This window comes from Ochotona curzoniae, unplaced genomic scaffold (assembly GCF_017591425.1).
Source record: "Ochotona curzoniae isolate NIBS_2020 unplaced genomic scaffold, NIBS_Ocur_1.0 contig_50, whole genome shotgun sequence".
Lineage (NCBI taxonomy): Eukaryota > Metazoa > Chordata > Mammalia > Lagomorpha > Ochotonidae > Ochotona > Ochotona curzoniae.
The window spans coordinates 385,585-400,373 of record NW_024466446.1 but is presented as its reverse complement, the minus strand read 5'-3'; positions in this window follow the sequence as shown (position 1 = coordinate 400,373).

Here is a 14,789-nt window from a genome sequence, read left to right as displayed (position 1 = left end):
ATGCTATCAATGGAAACAGATCTTAAAATGGTCTGTACCTCACGGTATTCTGATTTGTTTACAGGAATCCTTACTTTGGCCTAGCATCAATATTACATCTTACTGAGGGAACTTTGCATTTCAAATTATTGTACATTTAATTTGTTTGCAGGCCATACTTTTTTTTTTAATAGTTTGTTAAGAAAAAGGGGGGGGGAAGGGCAGGATGTAAATTGTCTGGACCCCTTCCTCTGACTGTGGGCCGTGTAGAAGGGAAAAGTGCTGTGTAAGGCAGAAGAAAAATCCCAGTGGTACCCAGGATAAGTACCAAGCTGACGGGGGAGTGAGGAGGTCAGGACGTTACACAGAAAAAAACAAAACAGACTCAGAGCTGAAGAGGGAAGGGCCAGGGACAAGTATTAGTCGTGTGGATATACAAGTCAAAGTGGGAGAAGCAGGGGGACAGTTGTAAGGGATGGAGGGCCAGTTGATGGAGGGGAGGAGTAATTCAGGGCTTATAAATGTTTATGTGCCTGTGTTATGCTAAAAGAGTGCTAAATATCGTGGCTGTGTTTAACTCACATGTCACAGAAGCTTTTGAGGTAATGTTAGGTCAGTTAAAAAAAAAATAATCCCAAGAGACATTGTTTTAATCAAACTTGTAAGTTTGTGGCCAAAAAACAAATACAGTTGAATTCAATGTCTTTGACTTAACTGTCATGTCTGTGTGGTGTAAATTTTCCTTTTTATTTTTAGGGTGTCTATTTTAAGAGCATATATTCTGGTCCTATAACTGAGTTTACTGGACACTTCCCATATGCAGTATCTCTCAATTCTTTCACTTTTATTTCCCTCCAACGGAAGTTCAGACAACTTTGTTGGTAGGTAATCTGCCTCTATTTACATAGTTAATAAAAGATCTCAACCACGTATGCCTGACTCCAATGCTTATTACTTTTATCTCTTTGCCACCACAGCACACGTTTGTTGAAGGGATAAATGAATGGATATGTACATGGATCTCAGAATGTCTATTTGTACAAAAACCTCTTGGATTCAAAGCCCTTTAATCTCCTTAGGGTGGATGTCTGGGGAACATCAGAGGAAGCAAAACATGAAGAGAGTGAATTATCCTTGTAGCTAAGCTAGACAGAGGTCGAAGAAACAAAGGCAGAGACAGGTCTACTCTTTCAGGGATTTATCGGAGGATGTTTTAAACAGTTCCGAGAAAATGACTTTTAAAGTGTTTATTTTGGTGCAAAACCTTTGAAAATCCATACATAAGAGGATTCTTTGACAAGTTTAGAAAAAATGTATAGATTTAATATGTATATTAAAATAAACATATTTTTAAAAATTCCCTTATTTGAAGTAACTTCATATTCACAGATGTGTATATAAAAACTGTACCTCAGTGAAGGGTGGCTGTATACTTGGGGAGAAATCTGGTCTCTTTGGATGAAGTCCCTTGAGTAAGTATTGGGATCACTCTACTGGATTTTTAGGCTAACATGTTCTCTCTGGAACTCTTGAAGAATTTGGTGATAGTAAACAGAAATATATGGGAGAGGAGAACTGTCCCAGGCTGAAGCCAAATGCCTAGAACTCAGCTCTGGGTTGTTTTAGCAGGGAGCGGGACAGGAAGTCAAGCAGCCGTGATTCAAACTGGTGCTTTCTTATGGGACTCCGGCAGCGTAAGTGGCTGCCCATTGCACCATAATAATTGCTGCAGAATAACTGTTAGTGCTACTTTGCTTTTCTTCAGTCCAGTGTACCTAGCATAATCTTGGTTAGCACACAGAATCTGCTTTTGGCTGGAAATCCCTATTTCTGAAAATAGAAACAGAGCAGATACAACAGACTCAAAAAGTATTTCAATCTATCCCACATACAAAGATCCAATAGTTTTCCACAAATTTATGCGAGATAACGTTGAATAGTTTTTTCAGTCACTCTGAAGTGAAAATATCCTCTTCCTTTCTCTTTTGTAATCAGAAAATCAGGGAAACTGGGGGACGTTTGAAAGAAGCGTTTGGGGATATTACACATCTTATCTTTCCTGCACTCTTCAGTTTCAACAGTAAGGAAATTTTGGCAGGTGAACACTTTCAAGGGGGTTAAGCTCCTGCTGACAGGTGGGTGTCACAACATTGTAGCTTTCATATGCAAATGGAACTACTGATCTGGGGTCTCATCAAGGTTTCACAAGCTAAAATGAACACTTAAAAGAAATTAAAATGTTTTAACAATAAAATATGAGAATGTTAATCTCCAGTACACTTTGATGTGACAGAATATAAAATCAGCAGCAATTTCCCTAATGGTGTTGTTATTCTCCCTCTCCCAATAATTGATTTTTGTGTCAAATTAAAGGACTTGATTCTGCATCTCGCACTTAGATATGTTCTGAGGTGAGGTGCAAATCTTAGACTGGGTTCAGTGGTCATGTTTTCCAGATAGTCATGGACTGCAAGCCAGATGCTGTACTTAGAGAAAGATTAATTTGAACTGTGTAGTAGGCAGACATTGATAAATAAACTTATCTTCCTAAAGGGAAATAATTGCTACAAACTGGAGTTTCCACATGCAGCCTGGGCTCAATTACCCCATTTACTTGTGCAATCAGGGAAAGGGTTTTACGTATCTAGTTAAACACACACACACACACACACACACACACACACACACATCACATATATGTCAATATCAAGTTTGCGATTCACATATCTCAGTCACAAAAATGAGACTAAAAGTGATGATCAGCAAAATGACTATTGAATATTACACCTTACTCAAGGGTATTTGATAGCGCCTAGCACTTTTCGTAATTCAGAAATTACGAACGTCTGTCATTAGAAATGAATAGATCTAAGTGTTGATGAAGACCTCTTGAGCACATGCTATTGAGAACATAAATTGGAATTATCCATTACAGAAAATTCTACAGAAATTCCTCCAACAATTGTAAGTAGAGCTACCATTTGTTTACAGGATATGGAATTGATATATAAAAGACATAGCGGCATTTCCATGTTCATTACAACATGTCACAGTAGCAAAGATATAGAACGAATGTAATTGCGATGATGAGATGGTATAAATAAAAACTGTGATATATATAGTGGAATATTCTTCAGCATTATAAAGAACCAAATCCATCCTGTAAAAACTGTGAGCCACTTGGAAGGTCGTTAGGTGAATGACATAGAGCAGACTCAGAAAGGAAAAGGCCACATGATGTAGTTTAAATGCAGAATGCAAACAGCTGAACCCGTAGAAGCAGCGAGTCGGAGCAGCTTCTGCACCTGAGGGTAGCACACTCGGTAAACGTTGGCTCAGGGAGAGTGGATTGATTAGCCAACAAAGAGCACATGCATATATTAAAACTTTGCATAGCACACTTTGACTATATGGCATTTTTGCAACAACAAAAGAAAAAAATAGAGAAATGTGAAGGCTGATGTGGTCGTAGAGTAAGCTAAACCTCTGATTATGGCTCCTGCAACCCATATGGGCTCAGGTTCAAACCGCAGCTTCTCCACTTCTGATCCAGCTCCATGTGTATGGCCTGGGAACACAGCAAAAATGACACACATACCTGGGGCTCTACCACCCCTGTGGCAGACATGGGCTGTTCTCAGGGTGTTACAGCATCATCACCTCAAACATTGATGCCAGTGTAATGAAAGCTTCTCACAACCAGCTTTCTTTTTTCAGATCAGGATGTTTGGCTCAGCCCCTAAATTATAATACATTAAAGAAGTATGATTCCACTTTATAACTATGTATTCATATCCATACATTGAGTTAATGACCACTGCTATTAAAAATAGACGTGTAAACCTATTTAACTGTGGTGTTTTTTGTTCCTTCTCTTTATTGCTATCCAACTGACAAATTGGAAAAAGCTAGTACTTCACATTGAAAGTATGAGATTCAAATCATTTCCTTTAATTGCAGTGGATGTAACCTTGGGGAAGTTTGTTTTTGCCATCTCAGGCTCAGCACCTGCACGTGGCAGGTGTTTTCGAACCAAATTGGTCATTGTGCATGTTACCTAAGTCTTTCCTGTGAAGTTGCCTGGTACGCCTCAGGATCCATGCTGGCTCTCTGAAGACGTTACACTTGCAATGGCCCAGCAGATGCACATCCAGTGGATGGTGATTCCTCTCTGCCACATTCCAGTCTTTTAGCTCCATGGGAATGGACTGAACCCTTATGCCTTGCAAAGTACAGAAAGGGCTGACGAAGGAGATCATGGACGGACATACACATGTTTCCCGACCGTGATAAGCTGACAAGGAGAATGAAAGTGCGTTCTAGAAAAACAACTCAAATGAGTCCTTACTTCCTAAGATGTCCCAAGAGACTACGCAGGAAATGAAAGCAAACATGACAGAAAGAGCTATGGTGTTAATATGTTTCTGGAGCAAAAAGCATATGCATTAACCAATGTGTGCAAAATGGATATTCTCTTGCAAGGCCTAGCCCTCTTGTGGCATTCAATAAGTGCTTAATAGTGGCAAGGATAATGTGATTATTTCCTCCGTCCCCCCAGCGCTCTCCGAAGTGAGGGCAGTCTATAATCTCTTAATACCTCTAGGTGACTCTGTTAAGCAGCTTTACCTGGACTAAGAAAAGAGATGCCAGCAGAGCCAAGGTCACAGGTGGGTGCCATTTGTACTCAGGTGCTCTGTCCCACAGCTCTGAGTTCAGAGAGGACTCTTGTCACAAGATCACCTAGTGTGCAAGGCACGGGGGGAAATAGCAGTGAGCAATTAAAGTCTCAGTTGCTGCCCTCGGCTTGTTTTGAGTTTCTTGTTCAGCACATGAGCAAGTTCGAGATTTCACTTTCAGCATTTTGCTTGATTGGACTTCGGAGCAATAGAAGTGAGAGGGCAGATGATGCAGGAGTAAATAGCTATGTTTCGAAAAGGTACCTAAAACTAGAAGTTGTTGTAAATTGCCTGTAACATGACAACTTCCAGATTGTTTGCTAATGTTAGAAGTGAAGGAAAGCTGGCAAGGTTTGCCATTTGTCTGTCTGCCTCGCTTGGCCTGTGCAGTGTGTTCATTCTGAGACCCAGGTTGCACAGGCAGGCAGGCAGCAATGGCTTTTCCTGCTCTCACGCTCTCTCTCTCTCTCTCTGTCTTTTTAGAAATGTATTTTATTTTGTTGGAAAGTCAGAAACTCTAAATACAGCGAGAAAGAAGCTGTCGGAACATCCTAAAGGGTGACAAGAAGAAGGTGGACTGGCTGCAGATGGTTATTTACATACGTCCTTACTTGGGTACAAGGGTGACCCAAGTGGAGTAAAACACATTTTCCTGAAGAACAGAATCCTCTTACACACAAAGCCACTCCAAGGAAAAAAAGTGTTTGGGAATTTTCCATGAATCTTAACATACATTGACCATGTAACTCCCATTCTCACTCCTGAAATATTGCTCTAGAGTAAGTGAAAATTATGCTGAAGTATACACAAAAACATGAACACTCTTGGATGTTCATATCATCTTTATTTGTAATTAGTAAAAAGTGCTAGCAAACTACAGTTAAAAGATAAGCGGTTCTATGATCTCTCGTTGTCATTTATTCATTTGAAGCAGAAACACACACACAAACTAGAAGCTGATTTTGAGTGTCAAAATCATGTACTCTACTATGAAATTTAGATGACTTAACAACTAGGCTAAATAACATTTCTGTGATATTATTTTAAGATAGTGTTATATTTGAGCTTTACCTTTTCACAGCTCATTGCGTACAACTGCTCTAAGCAAGGAAGTAGCGAGCAAGGAGGAATTGAGCGCCCTGTCTTCTCCTGCAGCAGACAAACCGCTCCCCCTTTGTCTGTGTTTCTCCACCTTAGCTACATTGCCATGAGTAAGACTGCACCACATACGACAGGTTCTGGCTAAAAGTGCACAACACAGTTGCTCCTGGTCTCTCCTCCTCTCTGTATATCTGGCTTTCCAATACAAATAAAATAAATCTTAAAAGAATTCTAAAAAAAGAGAAAGAAAATGGTGCAGTCAGGGTATGAATCGGCGTTCATATATGGTACTGGTGCTGGAGGGTGGTGGGTTGGCCAGCTGAACCATTGCTTCGGGCCCTCATTTTGGATGTTTAGATGAGAGATCCAAATCCCAAACACTCAACATGAAGGACCCTTTGTCTTATAAGCCTTCTGTTTAAATGCTGAAACCCGTCAGTTCGTCCGTGACATTGAGTCATAGTGATTTTAAATGGATATTGGAAGCAGCACCGTGGCATTTTGTGTTGTTGTTGGTTGTTCGTTTTTGACAATGTAGCAGATAAATGAGTACAGTAAAAATAATGCTCCAAAAATTTTAGAAGAAACGTGAACAGCAGCTGGTTTTCAGCTTTTCCTTGGCCAGCTAGTGTTTAAATCAATTCTATTTTCCTTTCCAGAAGTTGCTAGTCAAGATTTCCTGATTTGCCAAGCATGCATGGATGTTATTTTTATCTTATAAAATAAAACAAAATAACAGAAAGAAAGGAAAAAGTTAATATATCCTGTGACATGGGGTATCGTTGCTTTGAACATTTTCAGAGGATTTATGTAGAACCAGACTAATTTTAAGAAGCTCCCTGTGGGTTCTGTTTGTTGTTTTGAATTGCTTTAATAGTAAACTTGCATTATTTATGTTTATTAATATTTAGAATGCACTCTGCAAGGATGATTTTCCTCTGAGTTATAATTAGTCCCAGCTGATGAATGCAATAAAATGATTAGAAACAAGTTTGTGAGATCGTTACCACAGTCGTGGGAGGGGATGCTAAAACACGGTTCCAACGCTCTACCTTCAACGAAGCGTCACAACGCGCTTGAACCGGCCAAGCATCTCCTCTAGATCGCGGTAAGTGCATGTCCTCTCTCATGGAGCTATGGAGCTCCACACCTTGACTGTCCTCAAACTCTGCAACACACTTCTTACATCTTTGCTATTTAAACAAATAGCAAAGTCCTGGAAAGTTTTTTTTTTTTTTTTTCAGATTAAACATAGGATCTTGTTGAAAAAGTCTAGAATCCAGGGGGTCTAGAGAACATCAAGATTATCATAAGGTCCGCATGGAGTGATAGCCATCTGTGCTTTAACATAATTACAGTTTGTACATGTGGCGGTTCCCATGTTCATGTATTATATGTACAGTGAATGCAACTTACATAGGTGCGTGACTATTTTGCTTATTATGTCATCTTAGTTATTTCCACTTGGCAGGAGAGTAAGAGAATTTTTTCTTTTTAATAATTTTTAAAAATGTATTTCTGCTTGGGCCTGGCACGATGGCTCAGTGGCTCAATCCTCACCTTGCATGCACCAGGATCCCAGATTTGTATCCTGCTGCTCCACTTCCCAACCAGCTTCCTGCTTGTGGCCTAGAGAAGGGAGATGTATAAAAAATGTATCATTTAGAACTGGAACGGGTTCCCACAGGAAATGCTGGCACTACAGGCAGACACTTAACCTGCTTTACCATATAGTGGTCTCAGGGATGTCTTTCATGTGTATGCTCACACTCTGTATGTAAATAAATTTTGTTTCTCTACTGTTATTTGTGAAGTCTTGCCCTGGAATTCCTGCATTGTAGAAAAAAGGGCTGATCTAAGTATCATACAACAATTCTTCTATGATAGTCTAGCTCTCCTTTGTTTCAATTTGTTGTCCATATCTCACACATCATGTCTACCAAAAATAAAAATTCTTTGGCCCCCTAGTATGTTTAGAATGCACCCAAATATTTCCTTAAGTTTCCTCGTCCATGCTCTGACGCAATCGTTTCTGGTTGCTTTCATTTCCTAACACTCTTCTCACGGACCTTCCTTTTATCTTTAAATCTCTTTACCGATAGGATTTCTTCCCTGAAATATCAATAAGTGACCCCTCATTAACTCAGCCTCAGCAGAAATGTTGTTTACCCAGAAAGGTCAAAATAATCTTTCCCAATGTTGTATCACCCGTTCTGCCCTGCACAAATCTTTTTTTAGTTTGTTTATAGATAGTATCAAGAATAAAACAAAGTGTTTGTATACATCTTGTGTCGCCCTTGTTCAAAGATAATGAGACAAGCTTGTCATGTTTCATATTATTATACCGCTAATATAAAAAAAGCAGAATAAAAATAGAATCTCTACAGACATTTCATCTCTGGGGTTCCCCTGCACTTAGCTGAGAGCCCTCGCTCCTGGCTTCAGATCAGCTCAGTTCTGGTCATTGTAGTCATTTGCGGGGGCGCGGGGATAAGACCTCTTGCTTTGTTTCTCCTCTCTATAACTCTGCTTTTCTATTTAAAGTAAGTAAGTGAAGAACCCCAGGTAACCTATGTTTTCAACCACTGCCAAGTGTGAATGTGTATGAATCTTGTGATCGCATCCAGCCTGCGCAGACTGATACATGCTTTAGGATTTTGCTGTGCTTTCTCTCTTCATCACGGATAATGACAAACTTACAGTGATCTGGAAAGGAATACAGTAAGAATGATGGGGTAGAGCCTTCTGGTATGTGTTCCCTTGCAAAAAAAAATGTTTTCTTAAAGATATATTTATGTTTAATGAATTTCATGTGCAAATGTACAGATCAGCTTAGAATGATAATAAGGAATGAATCAATAAATGCACTATTCTGGTATGCCATAATTATATACCTATATGTTTGTATTTATATAGGATATAATATGTAATATAAAGTATATAATCCACATATCTGGAACATAATATAAAATATATACTTATATTAACATGTAAATCATATATTTATATAACACATATAATATATAACATGTGATTTATATCTCTCTCACATAGTATATATGATTACACACAGCTACAATTATGATATATTTTATTCTATCATATACTATGTTATATATATTCTATTTGAAATTAAACTTCGAACAACATTAAAAACAAAAATTTCCTATATACTTGGTACAATTATTTTTTACTAGCTTTCTCCAACCATTCATAAATTTCAGTATTTCTGGAAAACCTGTCCCTACATTTTTAGGATGGGGAGGAATTCTAGGGATGTTATTAAATCTAGTGAAGGAAGATGGCAGCATCTGTATACCTCTAGGACTTATTTTCTGCAATAATGAATAGTTCGCATCGACTCATTTGTGTACCTCTTTTCATGGACTCAGAAACACGTGGCCTGGAACACAGTCTGTGTGTGTGTTCCTGGGAACTTGTTCCTTTACTCATTCATGAGGTGATTTTCCAATGAACTCTTTGCTAAATTTTCCATTTAAGTTGAATTCAATTTTAAGCGCAGTTCATGGAAGAGGTCCCTAGCTATGTCCTATTTATAACAACTTCAGTAGAAAACCAAATTAAACCCTCTCCCCCCAAAATCAAATAGACAAACAGATAAATGTGGAAATGAGCAACAGTTACAACCGCAAACCAGTATTAATAAAAGAGGAGAGAGGAGATGACAAAATTCTGACTTGTCTTTGAAGAGGGTTATGTTTTACATAAAAAAATCAGAGTTGTGATAGATTATTTTTTGTCAAGTTCTGGTTAGTCTTTGTTGTGACGGAGAAGTTTCCAGTGACCTATAGATCAAATGTTTTCTATTTCCTTTCTTCCTTCGAGGCTAGCTTTGATCATCTATAAAATTAATGTGGGAATCAATTTTGCAAGGTCCAAAATCTGATGTCACTTACAAAATGAACAACAGGAACAACAACAACAACAAAAAAATAGAACCAAACCCAAACAAAACAAAACCCACTTTAAAAATATACTTTGTCAAATGTTTACCAAGAACACAGCTACAGACACTGTCTTCTTTCAGATAGTGCACTGTTCAGGAAGATAAGTATTGGTATTTACAGCAAGAAAAATAGAGTACTATTTAATATTTAAAATAGAATGATCATTAAGTCAAGAAAAAAGGGACTAGATAACAAAGAAATAGGAAACTTATTTAGCTTTCATAAAACAAGTTTAGTTTCCATAAACTTGCTCTTGAAAAATTGTCTCCATTGTTGATATTTTCTTTTCTGTAAATAAATTGGATTTCCAATGAGTCATTTGACTGAGTACATGGAGTTTAGCAAGCCAGTTATACAATTTCAGAATTTATTCCCCAACCGCATGTACTTTAAATGCATTATGATGTTAACTGAATCTTACTAAGGAGCAAGTAATGCCTTCTTCAACATCCTGGGTTAATTGTGAAGGAAATTGTTGGAATCATGATTTCTTAATATGCAATTCATTAAGTAATTACCCGGTTACAAAAACTGTCTCTCATATCTCTGCCAAAACTTCTGATGAAAAATGCGATGAGTTTGTCATCCACTGAGACATTATATATGGTAGAGAGTGATGGAAATTAAACAGCGAATTCATCATTGGGAAGGCTATCTTTGTGCAAAGCTCGGTTTCAAAAATCCTGACAGCCAATGTATTTTCAAGATATTTTCCTTTAATTTAAAGTTTAATTTTTCATCATTGTTCTGTTTGGGATCCTAGAGATCAATAGTTTAATAGATAGAAAGAAGAAAAGAGAATATGAAGCTGCTCTCTTCAAACTCTGGTTTTCTTTGATGTTTTTCTGGGTGCACTAAAAACTTCTGCAGGTTCCAATTTTTGCCTTTGGTTCCTTTTGCATTCCTTGTAGGTTGCATTTTGTCCATTTATTTTTCAGCTAGAAGAGGCCTACTAACAAACTGGCACAATGATAAAGATAAGAAGGCTAACAGGAGAAAACACCCAAACACTATTTTCTCCACCCCAAGCAGTGAAAAGGAGAAAAGTACCACTTTCATCTTTTTAATATGAATCCTTTTTTTCACTCCTGGAATGAGAAAGCACATCCCGCTTTATTTGAAAATGTTCCCCTTGGGAATAAAAGAATTGTACATGAAGGACAGCGCGTTCAACTCTGTAGCACTTTGAGCTAGATCACTCCAGCTAGCTCTTGTCAAACTGATTGATCTTCCTAAAACCTGAAGTAGCTTTTGCTGGAAGTCCTGGCTATTTGATTCGGTACAGAGAACATTAGGTTCATTACATTTTTCTCACACTGTTGATTGGTCATTTTGCCAACAAATACCAGATGTAATGGATTAACGTTGAAGTATTTTCAAGGTTTGGGAAGACTGGTGACTTGATTTAGGAGTATACAATTCATCTGCCTACATCTAGTTGAATGGTTTCTAAGTTGAGTTTGAATCAGTTGTAAGATACACTACAATAATGTTAAAGCTTTGGGCCTGTGAACTTTGTATTACTATCAGGTATCACACGCTACTTAATATATTGTCATTTAATTCACCAGATAGCAGAAAGTTTCAAATTCCAGTTGTTATTCTGTTTTGTCACCTAATCCTGATGATAAGGTAAGAACATCGGTGACTATGTAATTTGTGGTATACTCATGTATTATGTATGCGTGAATATATCTAATCTCAGCAACAGCAAACGTGTATATTTAAATCAAGGATCATGTTTCCCTTTCCTGTTCAAGGAGACAGTCGGCCCAAATAGATTTTACCAAGTGAGATGAGAAAGAAGTAAATACTTCCAACTTTGTCCCTAGCTGGTTTTCAAAGCTGAGTATTCCTTGCTGTTCAAAGGTCATGAATCTTGTTTCTATTTCTCACAGCTTAAAAATGTGGGGGATTCACTTAATGCATCCTACTGAGTATCTTTCAGTAAAATTGTACAAATCTGGAATAAAATTCCACAGGATCCCTAGGGTATGTTTAATACACAGTATTCTCTAAGTCGTAGGAAGGATATGGATATGACAGCGTTGATCATTTTTAGGGTTTCCTAAACAGTATGAGTGGCAGACATTCCATTTTTTCCACGATTGTTATATGAGGTTCTTCATATTTCTAGGTATGTAGTTAATAATTCTTAAGGCATGTTTAGACAAATAATGCACACATCAGGAGATGGTTGCTGCAGATAAAAAGCCAGTTCTCAGGGGCTGGAATTGTGGCATACAGAGTTATGGTGTTGACTGGGATTCTTGCATCTCATACAAGAGCCAATTTCAAATCCAGTTCCCTTATTACATGCCTGGGGAAGCAGCAGTGGATAGCACCTCGACCCCCTACCATCTTCACAGGAGACTACAGTGAAGCACCTGGCCCGTGGCTCCATCCTGGTCCAACTGGGGAGTGAATTAGTGGTTGGAAAATCTCTGTCTTCCCCCTCCCCTTCTGTCATTCTGCCTTTCTAATAAATAAACCCTTGAACACAAGCAAGCAAATAATCCTCATATACTACAATTTCATCAGAGTAAAAAGAAGCCTTTTTAAATAACTTTAATGTTTTAAATTTAATCTCATATGATTTCCTTTTTTTTTTTTTTAGGAAACTAAAGGCTTGAAATCAGGAAATCTCACAGAAGATTTGAGATATTGGGATTTCTTGAATTTCTTGCAACCTCAGGGTGAAGTTGAAATGGAATTGAGTCATGCAAGGTTGTCCCTGTTCTTGAACTTTCCATTTTGACACCATCTGCAGCACTCACACAAGGTATGAAGTATGCCCTTCCATCCTTGTCATTTAATTGTCCTGCTTGTTGACACAGATTCTCTTTTCCTTCACATAGGATTAGCTCTGACTTGGTAACCAAAGAAAAGAGCAACCATATGCATGTGTGTATGTGTGCGTGTGTGTGAAATCAATGCAATGACTTGTTTTTTAAATTGTGTATTTATTTATTTGAACAATCATAGAAAGCGATGTAGAAACACACACGTGCACACACACACTGATCTTTTACCTACTGGTTCACTCTGTGCAGGTTTTCACCAGCCAGAAGCAGGCCAGGCCAAAGCCAGTAACCAGCAGAGGCGCCCAGGTTTCTGACTTGCATGCAGAGGCCCAGGGACTCGGGCCATGAGTGGAAGCTTTACAGTCAGAACACGCAGAACATGCAGCTTTTCCGTCCACACGAAACACGAGCTCACAGTGCAGTGTTCTGTGATTAGTATCTCTCGTTTTCCTTTCTGTGCTTCTCCCCAAGTTATAGCAATTCCTTTAATAAAAGATATTCTTCTTAATCCTAAAAGCAGGAGCTTTAAAATGAGCACGCTTAAAAACGAAGGTCCTACACACCACAATTTTCTTTGTGATTTGCAAGAACAAGGGAAGAAAAAATGTTCAATCCTCACATCTATTTATACATTCTCAAGTTAGATGCTGCATAGGCACAACTCAATTGACTTACCTCAAAAGTTATTATTATGAGAAATATGTCTTAGAGCCCATTTAGGTTTATCTAAATGTAATTATATTCCTTGTAAAGAGATCCCAAGACTCACAGTACTTTTGTTTTCATATCATGTGTTCAAAATTGTGGTGCCAGTCAGAATAATGGTTGCACATAATTACTCATGTTTGACTTGAATTATGAAAATTGAATACATGGATGTAAAGTAGACAGGGAGGAAAGAGCTATTTTTGGCAGGGGTAGCAGTGTGTACACTAACATACATTGTAAAGACAAGTACAATGTCTGAATGAGAGTAAATAGTTTCTGGACTAAAATAGTAGCAGGAAAGGAGGTGAACAACAGAGGATGTGCAAACAGTTTGCATACAGGTGCAATTGTTAACTTCACAAACTTAGTGCATCATCTTGGGAATAAAAGACATTATCCTTGAAGTTTGGAGATATTGGATAATAAAAGCCCAATTTATACAGTATTGGGATAATAAAAATTGCATTAACTGAAAGGTGAATTCTTTCTGGAGAAGAAAAAAGTACTTGAAATAGAAGCAAGTGATTGGGCCGGCAGTCAAGGCACTGATTAAAATATTTGCACCTCATCTTGAATTGCCTGGCTTTGGTTTCTGGTTCTAGCTCAGGTGATATCTGAAATGATTGAGTTCCTGACAGCCGTGGTGATGGGAAGAGGAGCAGATGTCCCAAAGTCTATGAAGGGGAGGCGTCCAGGGAGGAGTGATTATTATAAAAAGGGCACATTAAGTTGAAAGAAGAGGAAGAGTTAGGTGGTCTGTATCGACCATGACATAGGAGATCCCCAAACCTGTCACCAATGAGGATTGTAGTGGAGAATGGATTTTAGCTGTGAGAATTAGGCTGCCCAATCTGTTACAATGATTTTAAAAAATTATGGGGACTGTCAACATTTGTATTTGGGATTTTCATAAAGTTTAACATATACCTATCCCATAAGTTATTGATCAAAGAAAACAAATTGCTTATGAGAAAAAGCTGTGATCATACATGTCTTTAACATATTAATCTGTAATAAACTACTAAGTAAAGAATAGCTAAAACACCAGGCTTTTGCAATATCATTTACCATAGACTGTATGGCAAATGGAGTTAAAAGAGAAATTTTGGGCCATGGGCATGACCTAGCAGTTAAAATGGTTTAGATAGCCACATGCCAGGACAGAACATTTGAGTTTCTGTCTTGGTGATACTTCTGATTTCAGCTTCCTGCTCAGCACACTCAGGAAGTGCTATTAGCCTCCACATACCCTGGGAGGCAACAGGATTCACGTCGACACTGCTGGCATCCTTCTGGTCCATTCTGGGCTGTTGCCAACATTGGAAGAGTGACACAGTAGGTAGGAGACCTCTTTGTCAGCCTCTCTTTGCCATGCACCAACAAAGATACATTGCAAAAATGTTACACATGACAAAAAAGATCAGTACAGTATGATTCCATATATGGTATTATTTTATTTATGGCAACAAGCAAAACTAAGCACTTGTGTAGGACATAAAAATAGTCTCTGCTTCTGATGCACCAAGGAAAAATAGGTAACAAAGGAACGTTTT